This window comes from Xenopus laevis, chromosome 2S (genome assembly GCF_017654675.1).
Source record: "Xenopus laevis strain J_2021 chromosome 2S, Xenopus_laevis_v10.1, whole genome shotgun sequence".
NCBI classification, from domain to species: Eukaryota; Metazoa; Chordata; class Amphibia; order Anura; family Pipidae; genus Xenopus; species Xenopus laevis.
In genome coordinates this window covers 20,735,051-20,757,320 of record NC_054374.1, presented here as the reverse complement: position 1 = coordinate 20,757,320, position 22,270 = coordinate 20,735,051, and the positions used below count along the sequence as shown (strand labels likewise).

The following is a 22,270-nucleotide window of genomic DNA, read 5'->3' as shown; positions in this document are numbered from 1 at the left end:
GTTTCAGTCACCATACGAAGCCTTCCATCCATGGGGTTCATCAGAAGAAGCTGTCTTTTCATTAACCACAAGGAGAGAGGCCAGAAGCTGAGTTCCTCTGCATCACCCGAGACTATTTGCATAAGAAGGGACTGAGTCATAGTTCTACCAAGGGGAGGGCAGGTGGAGAGGAACCACTCTAAGAACTCTGAAAGGAAAGAAAGTAGTAGACATCCCTTTACTTCACGTGATACAAACCAGCCAATAAGGGAAGACTGACAAAAAAGGGGAACAGTTACTTTTTTTTTTTTTGGGTTGTGTGCAAGACTTGTTTGGGCCTCATAAACAACCACAGAACCACAAGCTGCGCACAGACACTCGAGAGTGGATCCGGGATATTGGTCAGCAGAAAGGGGCGAATCGTTTTCTTTGACTGAAAAAGAAAAAAACCACAAGACTTTCATACATTGGTAAGTGGAATCCCAACCACAACCAATCCACTCTATTTATTATTAGTATTTGGGTTTCTTTTTTTTTTCTTTTGCACAATTTTGAATTTTTCTTAAATGGCTTCATGGTCGGTAGTAAGTTTCAGTGCAGCGGGGAACTGAGATAAGGAGCGAGCAAATCTGGGAGGATGGGTGCACTTTTGGGCAATTTTGGGCTTGCAAGCTTTACATTTGAGTAAAATTGTACTTTTCAGCTTATTTTTTTTTAAAAAAAACACAAAAACTCCAAGCAGGAAGTTAAAGCACACGCGATGGCCTCACATAGTGCCTTCCAGTCATTTCCTTTATACCCACCATGCTTCTTCAGAGGTGAGTTTTTCTTCTTTTGTCTGCACTATATTGTGGGTGCAATGGCTGAAATAAGAATTTAATGGTAGGGAAGTATCGGCCCTGAGCGTTCAGTGTCCCAAAGAGCCTCTTGAGTGAAAACTGTTGCTTAAACTATGCAATGACATATTATATTATGTGGCTATGGGCAGATATTTTGCACTGTATATACATATATTTTACAATATATAGACTGGAGCCCTTGATCTGTCACTCAGGTTCCCGGCCGCCATTACTTCCTAAAGATTTGTGACATGTTTATATTTTTTGGGGGCGGGAGGGAGGCAGCTATACATGTTGTATTATTTGGGGGTTTTGGGTGGAATTGTTTTGGGTTGGTTTGGCAACACTGCCTGATAAAATGTCTAGTCTGGAGCTGTCTGTGAGGGGTTCATGCAATGGGGACCACCTCTGTCTGGGAAGGGGATGCAACAGAAGGTCTCCTCAGGCTTGTCCAACCTGCATTCTCCACATGTTGCTGAGGAGCAGCTGTCAGTGAATGCTGGGAGTTGTAGTTGAAACATGGCTGCACGGTGATTTATAAACAAACAAGACCTTCTGGCCAGCACTAAGGACTGCCCTAAACTGATCTTCCCAATGAGCATTATTTAAAGGCTGAGTATTCCTCCATTCCTCTGTTGACAATACTAGTCAGCCAGAGTTCTTGGAACATTTTCAGTGTTTATTTAAAATATGGCTTCAGCCCATACAGTCACCATTATTTTGGCTGCCCAGAATGACACACAGTGACGGCTTTGGCCTTTGACAGAAACCTCAAGTCATGCAAACATTAGCTTTTCAAAGGGACGTTCGTCTTAAATCTACTTTTAGCACCTTGCAGATTGTCTTCATCATAGTCCCAACATGTGTTCCATTTCCAATAACCCATAGCAACTTATCAATGTTTCCCTTCAAACAAGCATCCAGAAAATGCCATCTGCTTATTGGTTCCTGTAAATTACTAGCTGTAGGGCAAATTTTAGAGATAATTGCCCCCTTAAAGCCCTGGTTGTTTTCGTCTACAGAATTGTCTTAATGCTGGTGAAGCCGAGGTCAAAATGCTGCACTCCCAATCTTATTATTTTGCAACTATGAAGTCCATTGGCTGTCTGGGGATTCTGGGAACTGTAGTCTGACAACAGCCTGAGTTGATATTTTGAATAATAAAGTAAAATTTCTTTACACCTCTTGGTGCAAAGAGTTGCACCCTAGACAGGCACCCCTGCCTTTACGTCCCACGCGATGTCACTGGCTTACAGCTATAAACAGAATTTTATGGGTGAGAGTGCAGATGTGTCTTTAAACCACAGAACAGATGCCTCCTGGTATTAAGAGGATAAATTTGTTAGTCAACAGTCATTCAAAGAAGAAGCCGGGCAGAAGAATGCAGTCAGCTGCTTGATAGTCACCCCAAGCTGAATCATAGTGAGAGCCCCACTGCTGCTCCTCTCCCCTCGGCTCACACAGTCACAAACAGAAGGGAGAAAAAGAATCCGAGTTGTTAACAGTTTTTTAGTTGCAAATAAAACGGCTTTTCCAGGCATTACTGGGGGATTTAGCACAACTGACTCATGCAGATTTGTATGACTCGCACATTCCTACAGTGGGGAGTCGGCTGCAAGGAGAGAGGGGGCTTTGCACTTTGTACTAACACTTTGTACTAACAGCTTCCTCAGCTGTGCCAGGACAAGCAAAGCCCATGTACCCCCGGCCAATCAGAAATTCTCTTTAGTTGCATGCTTTTAGCTGTGGCCCCCAAATGGGGAGCAGAATTAGCCCTTGGTACTTTAGCAAATGACATATGACATATGAGGTATGCATTAAATGAGAAGCTTTTCTTTATTTTATATGTGTGCAACCCTACAGTTATCATTTAACACCCCCCAGGCACAGGCACAGGTTTATTAAAGGATAAGTAAATCTTTAAAATAAGTAAATGTAAAATTGATGAGGGGGCTATTCTAAGCACTTTTGCAATGTACATTCATTATTTATATTGTTTTTATTCCAAGATATTAAAGGATACATGTACTGTTAACATCAATGAATTTTGTTACAACATCGCCATCTGCTGGTTATTTTCCCACCAGTCTGACCACCAAGTAGTCAAGGAAGTTGTCAGGAGAAAGCGGCTGCTGATGTTCTTCTGCTTAGGAAAGATGTCAGAAAGGGTTCTAATTTTTTTTCCTAAGCAAAAGAACATCAGAGCAGCCTCTTTATTTCTCTTGACAACTTCCTTGACTACTTGAAGGTCAGAATGGTGAGAAAAATGACCAGCAGGTGGCGCTGTTGTAACAAAAATCATTCATATTAACAGTACATGTATCCCTTAATATCTTGGAATAAAAGCAAAATAAATTATGAATGTAAATTACAAAAGTGCTTAGAATAGCCCCCCTCGTCAATTTTACATTCACTTATTTTAAAGATTTACTTATCCTTTAAGCAGTGACTTGATTAACTATGGTTATTGCACAGTACACAGGGCCCTGATGAACCGGAAGTATGGTTTGCAGCGTGAATTGGCTTCCCCCCAGCGTTGCTGGAAGAAGCAGTAGATACAATATTATGGCCTGGACAGAATAAATGTTTTTCTATAACAATTAGTATGGGGGCAGCCTATTTGTTTGGATAGAACATTTCTTCCTATTGTCATATTGCTTTCCTAAATCATAGTGTTCAGATGGAAGTTTTGACAAAACTAATTCAGTAGTTTTAACCCATTTCTTGCTGTCAGTACTGTATATAATCTAAATATCCAGGGCCTGGATAGAGTTAGTAGATGGTTGTAGCTACACGCACTGGTTGGGGTAGTTATGGTAGTAGAACTACAATCATTTATACTTTACCATTTATTGACTAGTTTGTTCCAACTAAGAATTTAGTATCAAAGCTGCAAGACTGAGCAGTTGCCTAAAGTGAGTTTCCCTTTCTCATAAAGGGTGTTTTATAGCAGTTTGCTGTTCTTATTAAAGGGGAAGTTTATCTTCACAATAACTTGGAAGATGATGTGGAGAAAGAGGGGAAGCCTCTATAGAAAGACAAGCAATGCAAAGTACTATAAAGATGCTTATACACAGGCAAAAAAAAGGGAAAGTTGTGCCTCAGCTAAATTTTAAACCTTTTAGGCAAGGGGAGCAATGAGGCTGCATTCACCTATAATAAATATGCTGAAAACATTTTATGCAAAAAAGAATCCCTCCTCTTTACATGAAACAGGGATTGTTTGTCCATATATTGCAATATATTAAAGATGGTCAACTACGTCAAAGTCATCCCATATCTCGCCAGTCCTACGCTCAACTTTAACTTGATTCTAACCTTTGTCAGACAATTGGTTTGGTGTCTTAAGTGGGATTGAACAGGTTCTATTGACCAGATTTATAAATCCCTATACCTCCCAACATTTTGGAAATAGAAAGAGGGACAAAAATATTTGCCGCGCAGAGTGCGGCATATTTTTTTCGACCATGCCCGTTTTTGTGACCACGCCCCCTAATTACCATGTCAGTCTGACAATTAAATAAAAATATGTGGCCGTTGCAAAAAAATTAAAAAAAATTAAGACAATGAGCAAAATAATGGCATCCTATAAGAACAAATGCAAACTTAAACCGAACGTTATTTTTCTTATTATTTTAGTTTATAATTATGTTTTTATATATATAGCAATGCTTTACTGCAATTGATGATAAGCAGCATGCTTACAATAATTAAACAAACTGGGGAATAAATAAATATTTTGTTTAATATTTGTATTATTACAAATATTAAACAAAATATTTGTATTATTACAAATAATAACAGGCATGCGACCTGTTCTCCAAAATGCTCTGGAGCTGGGGCTTTCCAGATAATGATTCTTTCCATAATTTGGATCGTTATGCCTTAAATCTACTAGAAAATCACGCAAACATTAAATAAACACAATAGTCTGGTTTTGCTTCTAATAAGGATTAATTATATTTTAGTTGGGATCAAGTACAAGCTACTGTTTTATTATTACAGAGAAAAAGTAAATCATTTTTTAAAATTTGGATTATTTGTATAAAAATGCAATCTATGGGAGACAGCCTTTCTGTAATTTGGAACTTTCTGGATAATGGGTTTCCGAATTACGGATCCCATACCCCTATATATATATATATATATATATATATATATATATATATATATATATATATATATATATATATATTTATTTATATATATATATATATATATATATAAATATATATATATATTTATATATTCCATTGCAAAAAAAATAACGATAAAATGCAAAAGAATACTTAAAAATAGACAGTCAAAATAAACATCATGGCCAGAGTCTGTCTAAGAAGGTTGGAGGTTAAAAGGCCAGTGAACAGGCTGCATTGTGTTATGTAATATCTGAACAGGGAACCTCAATGGGAACAACAGTGCTCCTTTCACTTCGGTGCAAGAATAACAGCCATCAGGGAGACGGATTGTTCTTTCCCATAATACTTGTTGTTTACCCAGACTGATGTCCAACATGGCCTCTCCAGCCAATGAAATTTATGGCAGGTGACACTTAGAGTTTGGAGGAAAAAACAGAAAGTTCTGTACTTTGGGCTTTACGTTATCAGCCCGTACACTTGTCACAAAAGGAAATCCATTCCCCTTTTTTCAACCCGATAACGTGAAAATTGTAGAAAACACCAGTAGGTTCTTCCAGCATGTTTTGAACGTTGTCAAAGGCTGTGACATATGAATGCATTGCGGTGTACCACAAAAGGCCTGGGACTCTATCGGAGCAAGCCATGCCCTCCTCTGCTTTTGTTCAACTGTTTTCTACTATCCAGTGTCAACAAGCTATAATGTTTCAGTGCTCGGCAGCTCACATGCAATGTATCTGTACATTACCCAATAACAAAGTTCATTTCCCCAGCAAAACACAAAGAACAGTCTGCAGTCAAATCTATTACTGAATGATGTGATGCCCATGGAAAACAATATAGAAATACCAGCAGGGGGATTCAGAGAATTATGCAACCCATGGTGAACGGTGATTACTAACTGCTGCTTTGAAGCAGGCCCGGACTGGCAATCTGTGGGTTCTGGCAAATGCCAGAGGGGCTGCTATAAGGTCCCATAGAAAGTCAGTATTTAGTGGGCTGGTGGGGGCTGTTTGGGTCTCTATGTGGGCTGATTTGGCCTCTGTGTACCTGAAATGCCAAGGCCTATTTTAATTCTCAGTCCGGACCTGCTTTGAAGCACAGGCTTGATTTCAGCTGGGCACTGTAAGGAGTATGTTTTCCCTTGTTTGTGTTGGTTTCCTCCAGGAAGTCTGGTTTCCTCCCACATTCCAAAAACATACAGGGAGGTTATTTGGCTTCTGATAAAATTAGCCTAGCAGTGTCAGACTGGGGTACCTGGGGCCCACAATAGAACCTCCCATTCAACCTACCAGGGGCCCACAAGAGAAACTCCTTTTCTTCCAAATGAGAAAGACAATTTCCAAAAGTAAGCAGCGAGCTGGAGCATCAACAGGCAGGAGTTGAGGTTCCCCCCAGGCACAGGCCCGGATTTGCGGAAAGGCCACCTAGGCCCGGGCCTAGGACGGCATGATTTTAGGGGGACGGCATGCTACCCAACCACACCCACATTGGTCCAGATGATTAAAATTTGCATGAAAAAAGGGGAGGGGACAGGGGCGACAAACGTCAGTGGGCCTAGGGGCGCCCACTATGTAAACCTGGCCCTGCCCAGGCACAAGGGCCCACAGAAATGTTTCCCATTATCCCAGTGAGCCAGTCCAACTCTGGATCTTAGTATGTTGTGTGAATGTAATAGGGACCTAGACATTCCCAAACTTTGGAGCTGGACCCACAGGAGTGGGGTGGAGGTTGGAGCATTGGCTGAGGTGACTCAGCCTTAAGGCTGGTTAGGATGAGAATTGTAAGGAACGGCTTTCAGCTTTCCTAGATACACCTGAATGCCCACTTGAAGGTCAGTTAGGGTGGGATTTGGGCTGAATATGTATTTATTCTCTTAGATATAATTAAAATTATGAATAACATCTTTATTTTGCTATATCTATACAGTTAAAGCTGGACCTTCAAGGGGGACCCGGCCAAAGAATGGACCTTCAAGGGGGGCCTGGCCAAATGTTGGACCTTCAAGGGGTCCCAGACCAACTTTTGGACCTTCAAGTGGCACATATAAGATTGTATTTTTTTATTAGATAAGATTATTCAGTGCATCCCTAGGCAGCATGGAATTGATGGCTATGTAGTGTTAGGCTGGCACAAAGTTATGTGAACTGTTGTTTAACAATAACTGATGGACCATAGGCTGGACAGTCCTAGTTATGATGGGGCGCCAATAAGTCTCAAGCCCCACCACATCTAAAGACAGCCCTGAGAGAAAGAACACTTGTGAGTAATTGTGTTTTCCCTAGTGCTTCTTAAGGAAAGAACCCACTCATTATATGATGTGGTCAAAATCAAATCACTTGTCGACTATCTAGTGAATATTCAGATATTTTGTGCCATAATGAGCTTCTATGTTAGAAGTTCTTCTTCCATAAACTTGAAGGCCTTCTGGTAAGAGAACACGCTGTTTTTTTTTAGACTAGGTCTGTTTATTTTCATGTTCATCTTGTACTTATTATACAAGCGGTAACGGCAATAAAACACATTCATAAAATATGTAATCCTCGGAGACTCCAAAACAGCTTCTGGACACAAAGGACAACCCAAAACCTTCCAGCCTTGTGAACAATAGAGACAAACAGTCATAGCCAGAATGGACATCGGAGCTACAAAGTATCTTATGTAAAGAAAACACGGTGAAGTGCCAAGGGCCAAACATTAGTTTCCCACTAACCACATAATAGTCATACACAGTGGAGCATCAGAAACTCTACGTGTGGCAAAAGACTGTGGCAAAAGGGGGGCAAATGCAATACAAGTGTTTTTTTGTTTTGTTACTAGAGAATTTAGCTATGTTAGATCTTTATTACATTCCTTCCATAAAACTGAGGGAACTTCTCGTAATATCAAAAGGCATGTTTGTTTTTCTTCTTATTCCTCATCATACGCGTCCATGTAGCGCCTACACAACAACACAGTGCAGCTTTCAGCTCCGAGAAACATTTAATACTTTAGCATTCACTAGGGACCTGAAATGGGCACGATTATGTTGCCCTTTCCTTAAATACTATATTTAGTGATTGCTCTTTTACCTCTTTACTCTTTCTTACTTTCATAAACGGTGAATTTCTCATAGAAAAGACGTGCACAGTAGTCCTTTCCCTAATGCAAAGCTTTATATATGTATAAGTATGTAAACGATGCACTAAATTCAGTGAAATACCAACTCCTTTATGAAACATTTGGTCAAGAGTTTAAATGAATCTGAATTAAATATGAATAAAATCCAAAAATGCACATCAGCTTTGGAAACCCAGTCCTTTAAGGTCCTGGGATTCCACATTGATTCAGGATTTGGGGCATCCGTAATAATATACTCTATATTTATAATACTCTTTATATGTAAAGTGGACACACACAACTTCCTCAAGGTTAAGACCTTTCTCTGAGATAAGTCCCAGGATATATATTTATAACTTGTTTTTGGGTTGAGAATATGAACTTTAGATGGTCACAGAACTCCACAATGGTTTATAACATTTACAATAGTGTGTAATATAGAGTATATAGATTTATATATTCTGTATATCTGTCTATATCTATATCTATCTCTCTGTCTATCAATATATCTATAATCTCAATCTACAGTATCTATCTATCTATCTATCTATCTATCTATTTATCTATCATCTTTCTTTCATTTTTTTCATCTATCTAGCTAGCTACATCTATCTTTCTATCTATCTATATCTTTCTTTCTATCTAAATATATCTTTCTTTCTTTGTATCTATATCTATCTATCTATCTATCTATCTATCTATCTATCTATCTATCTATCATCAATCTACTATCTGTCTATCATCTATCTATCTATCTATCTGTCTGTCTGTCTGTCTGTGTGTCTATCATCTATCTATCTATCTATCTATCTATCTATCTATCATCAATCATCTATCTATATATCTACATCTATCAACATAAATATTTTTTCTCTCATCTATCATCTATCTATCTATCTATCTATCTATCTATCTATCTATCTATCTATCTATCATCTGTCTATCATATATCTACATCTTTTTTTCTATCTATCTATCTATCTATCATCTATCTATAATCTATATATCTACATCTATCAACATAATATTTTTTCTTTCATCTATCATCTATCTGTCTGTCTGTCTATCATATATCTACATCTTTTTCTCTATCTATCTATCTATCTATCTATCTATCTATCTGTCTGTCTGTCTGTCTGTCTGTCTGTCTGTCTGTCTGTCTGTCTGTCTGTCTGTCTGTCATCTATCTATAATCTATATATCTACATATATCAACATAAATATTTTTTCTTTCATCTGTCATCTATCTGTCTGTCTGTCTGTCTATCATATATCTACATCTTTTTCTCTATCTATCTATCTATCTATCTATCTATCTATCTATCTATCTATCTATCTATTTATCTGTCTGTCTGTCTGTCTGTCTGTCTGTCTGTCTGTCATCTATCTATAATCTATATATCTACATCTATCAACATAAATATTTTTTCTTTCTATCTATCTATCTATCTATCTATCTATCTATCTATTTATCTATCTAATTAACATGAAAATGGTCAAATGCCCTCTTTAAAGCTAAGGGCACACGTGGTATAATCAGAAGTGCCAACCTAATCCTGTCTCTGCCTCCTGGTGTTCATTTTACCTACCTATCAATCAATGTGCCCATAGGGTGAAATCTACCCTTTGTGCCTCGTGACTGCAGAGCTAGTGCACGTGGACCCCCTAAGGAACCTCAAGATTAATGGTGGCATCTTACACGCTTTTGGATCTATATAACATGTTGTTGTTGTATAATACTTGCTCAGAAGAATATCACATTTAATGATCAGTTAAACATGAAGGGAAACAAAATTCAAATTAAAAAAAAGTGATAGAAAAACGTATGAGCCCATGGAAAAAAATCACCTTTGTTTAAAGCGATGGTGTTAGATTTTAGTGTGACTATGGTGCGTCACTAGTATTCACAGCTTGTATTTATAGTGAACACGTTCCCTCAGTGCAGAGCTACCTTGTGCTTATGTTTTTGTTGTCTTTTCCAATGTGAAAAATGAAGACATTTTGTTATAAACAAGTGTGAAAAAGTTGTTACTCTGAATACTAAGAATGTCACAAGTTTCTTTATTACCCAATTAAAATATTCATGTGAAATTGCTTTCACACCTCTAACCCACCTCTCTGTGTATCTGAGCAGGTCTGAAAAATAGCCGACTGCACATAGATAGTTCTCTGGGCAAACTGGGCACCAGTTAGTGTATGGCCTGCGCTATCATTGGCTGCTGCCTCTTCTGAGACTTGATCTTCCTTGTCCCATGCAGCCCCCCCCAAAAAAAAATAACAACCCCTTAAATGTACTTATATACCATGTCCACTTAATGGGTGGCATGGTGTAAATCCTTAAAATCTATCCGAATATCTATTTCAAAATTTGACCAAAATGTTTTCTTACAAAGGCCAACCATAGGAAAGTCTTATAAAGATAGAATCTCAGCCATAAAGCAGGGCAGGACTGCTGCTTACAATAGGGATCAGATAGAATCTGTGCAGCCACTGGGACAGAATGTTCTGTTATACAGAATCTCAGCCATAAGGCACAACATAGTAGCTGCTTTTTTAGAAAGAGAGTGTAATAATAACCATCTGATTATGCCTTATTTTTGGGATCAAATATATATTACGTAAAGCTGGTGATTTCTGCAGTCTCTGTGATATAAGGTTTTTCTGAGTAGTTTTGGACACAGAATATCAGATATAAGTTTATGTGTTATGTCGGTGAAGGTTCTCATTCGTCCAGGTCATGGTATATCTATAGTAAAAAGTCAAATCAACTGGACTTGCTGTATTTTCTTTTTCCTTGAAGACATTTCACTAGTCACCTGACTGGCTTTCTAAATTCAGAAATTCAGTTTATGTGTTGTTTTCTGTTACATGGCTCCCCTAAAGCTGGCCATAGACGCAAAGATCTGATCGTACGAAACGAGGATTTTTTGTCCGGCAGAGATCGTTCGTTTGGTTGATCGGACAGGTTAGATTTCTGTTGGCTGCCGATAATATCTCTGCGTGTATTGCCGATCATACGATTTTCAGTGGGAGACTGTAATCAGCTTTGGTCAGACATAACTATCGTACGATTGCTGTCAGGGGCAGAACATCAGCTGATCTGTTCTTTTACTACTTTATTTGATCTGAATGGTTAGTGGCAGGTTGAGAGATGGGAAAGTCCGATCGTATGATGATTCTTTGCATCTATGGCCAGCTTAAGAGATACAAAGCAGTAGACGGGGAGCTTGACCTAAAGGTCTGTTGATAGTGATTCAATAGAAGGGTCTTTTCTGGAGCACTTATCACTCCTAGAGCTAAATGAGACAAAGGAGGCAGGATTGCAGTAAATGTAAATGAGCCTTCCAGATAAAGACTAAATAATCCTGCTCTGCGTTAGTGATTCTATTTACTTGCTGCCATAAAGTGTGACAGCACTGCTGTTCTTTGAAAGTCAGTTGAAATAGAGAGTAGCAGGAAATACACTTCTCAAATTGAGAAGTAACATTTTGCAAAAGTAAAGTTAATATTTATTCCCCATCATTCCCTATTTATCCAGTATCATACACACAGAAATTACACGTGGCAGCTCTGTATGACAGTTATAGTGCTTGTGCCCCGTCTCAGAAAGAAATCGATGCCTTTGCTGAGCTGAACACCAGTCATCATTAGCCCAATTAGCTTTTCCAGCCTTCACAATCAGCACTGCAAATGCCTAATTAGCACCAATTTAATAGACGGTGAAGTGAATTACTTGCAAACATCTTGCTCCTTTTGCACATTCAATGGATTGTTTCACCACAAGCTGCTTCCTCCCGTCTCACTCTTAGTGCCGCTGCCATTCAATAAAAATTCCATGGTGTGAGATTATTTGGGCTTCACCCTCTTTGCTTATTGGAACCTTCTCCTGCATCCTCATTACTTTCCATTTATCATCCATTCTCTCCCCATCTCTGTTCATACCTTCCCGTTCTCTCTTCTTGTCTGTGAGTCTGATGCTTCATGCTTCCAAAACAGGTAAACTCAATATTCAAATAGTTAGACATTTATTATAAGGGATAATGTGCCCCTACTGGGGTTCAGTGAACATATAAAGACACACGTTATACAGGGAACTCTGAGTATCACTCATGTATTATAAGGGATAATATACCCCCTACTGTAAATTATAAGGATATTAGAAGTCACTGAGGGGTTCTGTGACCATATAAAGACACAAGGCTGCAGGCTGAGTTATACAGGGAACTCTGAGTATCACTCATGTATTATAAGGGATAATGTACCACCTACTGTAAATGATAAGGATATTAAAAGTCACTGAGTGATTCTGTGACCATATAAAGGCACAAGGCTGCAGGCTGAGTTATACAGGGAACTCTGAGTATCACTCAAGTATTATACGCGATCATGTATCCCCTACTGTAAATGATAAGGATATTAGAAGTCACTGAGGGGTTCTGTGACCACATAAAGGCACAAGGCTGCAGGCTGAGTTATACAGGGAACTCTGAGTATCACTCAATTATTATACGGGATCATGTACCCCCTACTGTAAATGATAAGGTTATTAGAAGTCACTGAGGGGTTCTGTGACCACATAAAGGCACAAGGCTGCAGGCTGAGTTATACAGGGAACTCTGAGTATCACTCATGTATTATAAGGGATAATGTACCCCCTACTGTAAATGATAAGGATATTAGAAGTCACTGAGGGGTTCTGTGACCATATAAAGGCACAAGGCTGCAGACCCCCCTACTGTAAATTATGAGGATGAGGACCCCTCACAATGATGAAGAGGAGTTTGGTATCTAATTTTCTTGAACCCTAAAAGACATTCAGTACATTATTTTCATTTATTTTACTAAATGTTGCTAGTGTTTCAAGATATATATATATATATATATATATATATATATATATATATATATATATATATATATATATATATAGATATATATTATATATATTATATAATTATATTAGTTTATAACATAACAGCATTACTTGGCTTGGGCATGGCTCTTAGGGGGCGTCTCCTGACCCAGTTTCTGGCCATGAGCAGAAGTAAGGCTGATCTCTCCCATGAAGGTGTCCCTCCTGTTTGTTAAAAGCAAGTGACAGTTAAAGAATGTGTTGCAAGAGCAGTGAAACCGCAGGGCTGCAGCTTTCTGATAACAGCTCTCTCTGCACCAGTTCCGTCCTCGTTATAAAAAGAGATGGGAAAACACACACGCATAGGTATCGGCCCTGCTTTCCTGTTTTCAGTAAATGTGCGAGCTCTGACTCCCAGGCGCCCTGTTTCAGTTAGCCCTCCACATGTATGTGTATAGCCGTGACAGCCCCCTCACTTCAGCAGGGTGCAGAGAATGGCACGTGGGTAGAGGCAAGGTAAATGAATGTCACTGTCCCTTACAGAGTCCTAGTAACGTCTCAGATATATATATATATAATATGCAAGAGCTATGAATATCCTGTGAATGATATCCTTATAACCGGTGCTTGGTGATGTCATCAGTTATATTCAGTGCTCAGTGATGTCATTTCTATAACATGACTCATTGAAACTTGTCTATTAGAATGAAAAATGTACCTCCTGTTGTAAAAATATAAGTATATTAGAAGTCACCTAAGAGTTCTATAAAAACTTTGTCTTTGGCCTTGTGCTTTTATATGGTCATGGAACCCGTCGTGACTTATAATATCCTCATATTTTTACAACAGGGTTAGGGTTAATAGAGTATTCATTATATATTTTTATTGTTTACATACCTCCCAACATTTTGGAAATAAAAAAAGAGAGAAAAAAAAGTTGGTGCGCATAGTGCAGCAATTTTCTTGACCACACCCATTTTGTGGTCATACCCCCTAATTACCATGTTCATTTTACAAAATTTGGCAGGTTATGAAAGTTTGAACATATTTCTGTGTTTTTTAAGTTATTAGTTATTACAATTTTGCTAATGAAGGTGAATTGCCCTTTAAGCTGTGAGTCTAACTTCTCCCAAGAGACCTGTTATCTTATATTGTTACAATTACTTATTTGCTTATCTTAAAATAGTTACAAAAGTATCTTATCTGCTGCTGTTGCTGTTCTGGGCTCTCTGCCAAAAAACATTGTTTCTTTTTCTGCCTGTTCAGTGCAGAGAAAAGCGGGAATTTCCAGTACAAACGAGGGACTGCAGGTTGAGCTGTCAAAAGAGGGACTGTCCCTCTAAAAACAGGACACTTGGGAGGTATGTTGTTTATATTAATTGGGATCTATTGCCTGTTTATAAGTATGAGTGTTGCAGATAAAGGTGCATACCAGCCTTTGCTATTGTGTATATTCGCAATCACTAGGGGGTATATATTTAAAGGCCAAAATAGAGCTCAGCCCAATTTGCCAGGGTAATGCTCGATCACATGGCCAATCCCAAGACTTCATGTAGGAAAGAAACGGGAAAAAAACCTTTTCCACGTTGCAGTACAATACCCAGCATCCCCTGACAACCAAAGTCCACATTAGATATATACTGTAGCCCCCTGCTCCCACCCTTACATAGGACATCCCTGAGCATTATCAGATATCAGCTGACACCCTTCCTGGGTTCAAAGAAAGTAAAATGTGCTCTGGTGCGGCTGTGGTTTAAAGGCCACAATTATTTTACATTTGTGAGTTATAAAAAGTCCAATTTCCTAGGGATTGGTGCAACGATGACATTAATTGCTGCAATTCTAGTGGAACAGCGGGCGCTGCTGGAATGCCGGGCAGTCTATACAACACAAGCTATTTATGACTTGTGGAAAGTAAAAAAAACACAAAGCCACAAGCACACCACTGATTCTACCACAATCTCCTTCCACTGCTGATAGGGCAACATGTATGTAAATGAGCTTGTACTCTCGGCTGATGCCGACATTAAAGGATAAGTACATCTTCAAAATATGTGAATGTAAAATTGATGAGGGGTTTTCTAAGCACTTTTGTAATTTACATTCATTATTTATTTTGTTTTTATACCAAGATATTAACAGAAACATGTACTGTTAATATGAATGAATTTTGTTACAACAGTGCCACCTGCTGGTCAGTTTCCCACCAGTCTGACCACCAAGTTGTCAAGGAAGTTGTCAGGAGAAAGAAAGAGGCTGCTCTGATGTTCTTCTGCTTAGGAAAGATGTGAGAAAGGTTTCTAATTTTTTTCCTAAACAGAAGAACATCAGAGCAGCCTCTTTCTCCTGACAACTTCCTTGACTACTTGGTAGTCAGACTGGTGAGAAAATAACCAGCAGGTGACAATGTTGCAACATAATTCATTGATGTTAACAGTACATGTATCCCTTAATAACTTGGAATAAAAACAAAATAAATAATTAAAGTACATTGCAATAGTGCTTAGAATAGCCCTCTCGTCAATTTTACATTCACTTATTTTAAAGGTTTACTTATCCTTTAACATTAACACAGCCAAACACCCTCGCAGTTAGTGCCAGTACTAACCACTGAACAGACTATGGCCAACTGAACTAGAGATCTCGGCACCTTCATTCTCCTTCACTGCAGGATGGGTACAAAGTGCAATTGCCTCTGCCCTCCCTCCTTCTTTTAACAGGGATTATATATTTTGAGTATATACATGTGCGGGGTGTGCGATCTGCTCTCATTCTCACTCTGATTGGTTACAGGTTGCTTTAGGTCTACAAAAGTCCAATGATGTTCAAGGGGAGAATTCACAACAGAGGCGTAAAAGGGGTTGTTCATCTTTGATTTAATTTTTAGTATGATGTAGATATTGATATTGATATTGATCATAGATATGATATTCTGAGACAGAATATTCATTCTTTATTATTTGGGGCTTTTGCATTATTTAGCTTTTTATTCAGCAGCTCTCCCTTTTGCAGTTTTAGCAATCTGGTTGCTAGGGTCCAAACTGTCCTATCAACCATGAGTTGACTTGAATTAAAGACTGGAATATGAAGGAGAGGCCTGATTAGAAAGATGAGTAATAAAAAGTAGCAATAACAATACATTTGTAGCCTAACTGAGCATTTTGTTTTCAGATGGGGTCAGTGACCCCCATTTGAAAGCTGGGAAGATTCAGAAGAAGGCAATAATTAAAAAAAACAATAAATAATGAAGACCAATTGAAAAGCTGCTTACAAATGGTTATTATATCACATACTAAAAGTTAACTTAAATGTGTCACTTAAACTTGAACCAGGAAAATTTGAAGGAAAAGGACAAGGAAAGCCCTGTTATACTTGGGGGTGCCAAAAGTTAGGCACCCCAAGTGATCTCATTTACTTAACTGACACCCTGGGTCGGTGCTCCGGCCCGGAGTTATTACAGCGAGCACCGCGGAGCAATAGATTTCCGACTGCTTCTTTCTTCTCACGGCTGAGCATGTATATCAGCTTGAAAAGCCAAACTTTAATGAAAAAGTCAGCTATTTAATTCTACTGCGAATACGTCTGCCCCGGGAAATTTGTAGAAAGAAGAAGCAGGAAGAGAATCGCTCCATGGTGCTCGCTGGAAGAATCCCCGGACCAGTGCAGTTTTATCCTGATAGGAGCACCGGCCCGGGGTGTCAGGTAAGTAAATGCAACCATTACTTTCCTTCTCCTTTAAGATGAACATTTCTGATTAGGTATATGCCAGAAAAGCACTGACTTCAGACAAATTCAAATTGCTCTAAGACCACTTAGGGGTTTAAGAAAACGAAATGAGAACAGAGCGGTCAGTAACGCTTCCAGCACTTTGCCTTGTTGTGGTCATCTCTGAAATTTTGATCCAGCCGTCCATTCACCATTTTTCCCTCCTCCTTCCATATTATGGTGCAGTAATGCATGAACACATCAATGTATGGATGTGCTTTCTCCATCAGTGACCACAGGAAAACCTTGTGGGCAACGGACCAGCATATGTTTATCATCCAACATGCGTGGCAGGATTTACATATGACTTGTGGTCACATTCACTGATTTATGGGCATGGCTCAGATGGCACCACAGAGTATCCCACTTAGACAAGATGATCCCATAAGGACAGTCACCTAAGGGGTAATTTTTTTGGTGCAAGTCAGACACCTGCAGTGTGTTATATAAGCGGCAGTTGCACGTATTTAGCATATGAGATAATGCTCCCAGGCCTGAAATATTCATTAGGAAATGATGCTGCTAATGTTGGATCTGCTTGGAGTTGATGGTGTTTGATGATAATGTCACCTTGTGGCTGGGTCTAATTAGAAGCGCGGGTGCTTGAAATTGGGGTGCCTCCATCTTACTATTTATTTTATTACCTAAATACAAATCTCAGCATACCCTACAGCAAAGGTAATTCAGTATATTCCACAACTACAGGCTGCAGTTTGGAACCCCCATGCCTTTAAAGAAATGTGATCGTCATCAATACGTATTTCTAATTAGACCATACCATAAGATTCCAATTAGTGTTGTACTACTGTAACCATATAGCGGCCCAATTATTCATTATACTAAAAGCTTGGGGGGCAGATTATAATAAAGTGATGGTGTTATCCAAAGTGAGCAGTGTGCCTGGTCTGATGTTCCCACATGGCCCAGGGGCTTCCTTTAATATAAAACATGTTTCAGCTTACAGTGCTCAAAAGAAGAGAGCTTAAAGGTGGGCTTTCCCCTTAAGCGGCACCCACAGATACAATGGCTTTTGTAGAGCAGTGACCCCAAGCAACATGTTGCTCTCCACTCCCATTAATGCTCCCAGTGGCTTCTGTTGATCCTCAATACTTTTTACATTTGAGTGTCACTCACAGGTTAAAAAGATTGGAGACCCTTGATGTAGAGAATGGGTGGGTTCCTTTTTACATTGACCAATAATGGAGTGCAAAATTATCACTACTGTGTAATTTCCACTTTTTTGAGGGGCAAAGTTGTATTTTGGCAGTCCTCTTTCTAGTCCAGCATTTGTTCAGGGGCCCTCAAATCATAACAAAGATCTTGCATGGAGGGGTCTATGACTTATCCATGATATAGCTAGGGAGGGAAATGTGAGCCTCAAAAGCAGTGATTCCTGGCACCATTAAGAGTCGTAGAGCAGTGGCTGGGAAGTCCCAGCCTGAAGGTGAGAATGCTTCTTTGCTCTTCTAGATATTCCTGGAATTATGGTTGTATGGTTAATACACTTAATATAACTTCTGGGGGCCTGACCAATTGTTGACCCTCAAAAGGGGGCTTCAAACAAAAAAAGTCCCAACCATAACAATAAGGATAGTCCTTGTGTAATAAATGAAATAAGTCTTTACGTAAAAAAAGAGGGGAAGGTAACTAAATATTCCACTATGGCACACAATTTTGATTAATGTGAGTTAAATAGAAACCACTAATTCAGTGTTTATGCCCCAACGGCACCTACTTTAATCCAACAGCAGCTGCCATAAGACAGTCGCTTGACCCTCCGCAGAAGGAAGCACACAAAAGGGGAGCGCGGCGATCTACGTACTCGAGTTACAGGCCAGCTGCTCAGCCGAATCTGTTAGGCTTTTCATGTTCAAGGGCCCCATTATCTTTTGTGCTTCTCTATAGGCTTATTTCAAGTAGAATTCTCTCCCACATAAAAGTGAAGGAATACCGACTTATTTGCGAGCTCGGGGAGGGGAGAGCTTATCTCTCTGCTTTATGCCTTGAAGTTAAAGGTATCAAATTATTCTAAATAAATACGCAGTCTAAATAGGCTTAGCCCAATGGTTTCAATGGCACATGGGACAACATGATATGTGGACTGCCTGTCATGGGGGTATACGCTTATTGTGTAAGGCCAAGTACCCCATTTAGAGCAACATTAAAATGGTTTTATAAGTGCATTATATGTGTATTAACCCATTAATGATACTTTCACATATATCCTTGGGTTGCCAATGTTTCTGGAGAAAAATACCAGCTTCTGTATAACACAAAGGCTGGCCTTTGTGTAAGGCACATTGTGCCCAAGTCACTAGTAGGCACTAGGTACTCTCAAAGCTATAGTGACAAACTACAAATCTGCATGGTGTTTTGAGATGTGATGTATGTGTGTTTCAGGGATGTAAACCTCCCAGAATCCAAGTCCAGTGGTTATTATTGTACATCAAACCAGGACCTCTCCCACGTAGGGCTATACATGTGGGTAGTGCCCAAAAAAGTACAGTAGTGTTGGCAGGTTGTTTGCCCATTATAACAGAAAAGGAAGCCTAGGAGGCTTAACTAATTCTGCACTTCTTAAAAGAGTCCACTTCATTCAATGGCACAGAAGGTTACAAGGAGATCTGTCAGTCAACCTAACCTTTCCTCTGGTCTACCCAGTTGATGTAAATTCCCCACGAGAACCATGGTTCTTTTGCCTTATCCTAGCCTATCAGTGCTGGGCTGCAGTCATTCTGTGGTGTGATCCTAAGCACTGCCTATACAAAAAACCCAGTTTGAACTCTAGCACCCAGAGCAAGGTCATGTAGTATTAGCACCGAAGGCAATTCTACTTGGCCCCATACCACCCCACCGATACCATGCTCCACAAACAACCAGACCAATCCTCCCTGTGCCTTGGTCGGCATGGCCCCCTTGCCACCCATTCTCCATGTTACTCTCCCGGGTACAAATGCACACCTGCTACCGACTCCTAGATCTGACCCTGACATCAAGGCCCTAATGGAGTACAGAACCATTCAAAATGCAGATATAGAATTAAAGTTTGCAATTATCTTACCAGCCATTCTGCACAAAACTTGTTACAAATTAAGCAATTTCCTGCATGCCTGATAAATTCATTTAATTTAATTAGCCAAGGAAAATGTCTGAAGTTATTAAATACATTCAGTTTTGTGATTTCCTGTGTCCCTGGGACAAATCCCACTCTTTGCTCTCTTCTTACAGAAGTCAATTATATATAATTATTAATAAGTGACTACTTTGGGTGTCAGAATCTCTGGTGTATCAGAAGCTCACGTTGGTAATATTTTCCTGGCCTGTTTGAGAGACAGAGGCCTCATTTCCCAGAGGTGCTGGCACAAGGTTAAGAAGAACTAATTCCATCCCTGATATAGATCAAGTTTCCCTTTGTCGCTGCTCTAAACTCTTTGGGCCAAACCGCGGGTAATTGGCTGTTATTCAATGCACACACGCGGCCTTACTTCCATTCTGATATCTGTACATCTGCATCTTCATTTCAATACTCCGAGCCTCCGACCATAGACACCTTTAGCTCTTTTTATATGCGCATTATTTCCATTTGACATCCTAATATCAGTGTAACTCCATCTTTCCCAATTCCTAATAGCTCATTTATTGTCATGCTGTAATTGTTCCACCTTGGCCATTTGCTATTTAATGTTTTGGCTAATAGAGCAAATCATTTATCAAGATTATTGACACCTCTGCTGAAAAGGCTCCACGTTAACCATGCCAGAGGTGCTAACAATAGCTTTGCCCCACCAAATATATTCCCCTGTATTTTTGGACCTTGGATGCAGACCTGTGGTTTAGAAAATCCAAGCAGGGTACTGGTTTATAATTGGGTCCTATATAATAGGGTTTTTTTTAGGAAGACTTGGGGGAAACTCAGCATGGCACACCAAACATAAAAGTCATGCCCAACATATGGGTATGGTAAAAGTTTGGGGTAGAAGAGTTTTGTAAAAACTGTTCAATGTTTTACGTTCTTCCTAAAGTCACGGCTGTGATTGTGTGAGAGGGAGCAGCGGGGGAGCCTCTGCAGTGCCAGGGGAGCACAACTGGGTAGGCTGGGTGCCCATGAAGACAGGGCCCACTTGGTTTTTCCCAGTGTCCTGTCGGCCCAGTCCAACCCTGTCGATCTTTGGTCAGAGTCTTCCTTGAGGTCAAGGTTCCCCCTACTTGGGTACAGATATAGTAATGTATACAAATATACCCGAACTGAACTTAAAGCTGGTTTTTCAAGAGTATCTAGAAGAGTGAATGTTTATTCTCCTGTACTCTTAACCTACTACCCTTCTGGCTGAGCACCTCTCACTACTTTAAGCCTCCCAGATGGACCAGACACCAGTTTGGTAATGATTGGTATACAGTAACTATGAGCAAAGATCCAAAGCATGGGTCTCAATGATAAATGGCATGAGCAAACTTATAGTGGCATATTGGTTGCATAATTCTGACCCAACAGCTAAATGGGAACAGAGAAGGTTAGATGTAGCCTGCTATTAAGCATGAAAATGGGACAATGAAATGGGACAATTTAGGGGACACACCATATTCTGTCCCAGTCATTCCACCTGAAACTCTGTCCCACACTGACTGGGGTTCAGAACTTCCTCATGCATTTGTCGGTACGGAAGCAATAACCAGATGCAAATGTTTTTGACTGGGACACACATATAATCACTTGGATACAGGATTTGCCATCTTAAGCCAGTTCAACAATGATGAAAACAGATCTTCATTGATATGCATTGCATAACATGGCTTTCTTGAAAGATGAAAGGCTCATTTATTAATACAAATATTTATAATTAAAGGAAGGATACGTCTAAGGTACAAAGGTTCTGTGTATCAAAGAGCCATGTGTGACATAACTATGTATGTATACGCAGGACCGCCATCAGAAATCGCAGGGCCCCATACAACAAAATTTCCTGGGCCTCCTGGGCTGCGCTCACCGCAAGCCCCACCTACAGGTCCAGGGCCCCCCCCTCCACATTATAAGAAAATTGGTGGCCAGGGCCCCTTAAACGTCCATGCCTTCCCGAAGTCAGCAGCTCTCATAAAGATGGGGGGCCCGGCTAATCGAGTAAGTGTGGCGTGGCCGGGCCCCCCTTACCCTCGGGCCCCTTACAACTCTCCCCCCTGTCCCCCCTGATGGCTGCCCTGTGCATACAAATGACTGCACAACTACCCAGACCTGAAAATATTGGAGACAGAATGTTTGCCAGAGGGAAGCCATTTTGTTTGCTGCCAACCATCATGCTGGTACTGCACAGGAAGTCCTGTTGCAAGAGTATAGTGTATGTATAACCAACCTTTATTCATGAGGGTAGATTATCTAGAGCTCAGTGAGTAGAAGTCAGACTGATGACTGGTGGGGACACGATCTTATGTATCATTTGAAATATTTCAGCCATTTGAGAGCTGTAGACAAATGCAGTGCTATAGTATCAGGTACCTGTAACAAAAACAAAATACATATGATATTACACATACTGGTGCCTATTATTTTAGTGTTACTTCTCCTTTAAAATTTACAGGTTATTGCTCCTAGTTCTATAATCAAATAT

General features: G+C 39.8%; 1 protein-coding gene across 1 annotated transcript in view; it reads left to right on the top strand.

Annotated features, from left to right (window-relative positions):
• The first annotated feature begins 244 nt into the window (after window positions 1–244).
• LOC108709238 (runt-related transcription factor 1-like) overlaps window positions 245–22,270 on the top strand; it is a 145,883-nt gene continuing 123,857 nt past the window's right edge. Inside the window, exon 1 of the mRNA XM_041583427.1 lies at window positions 245–449. The gene's annotated coding sequence lies outside the window, so the exon portion shown is untranslated. The remainder of the gene's footprint in view (window positions 450–22,270) is intronic.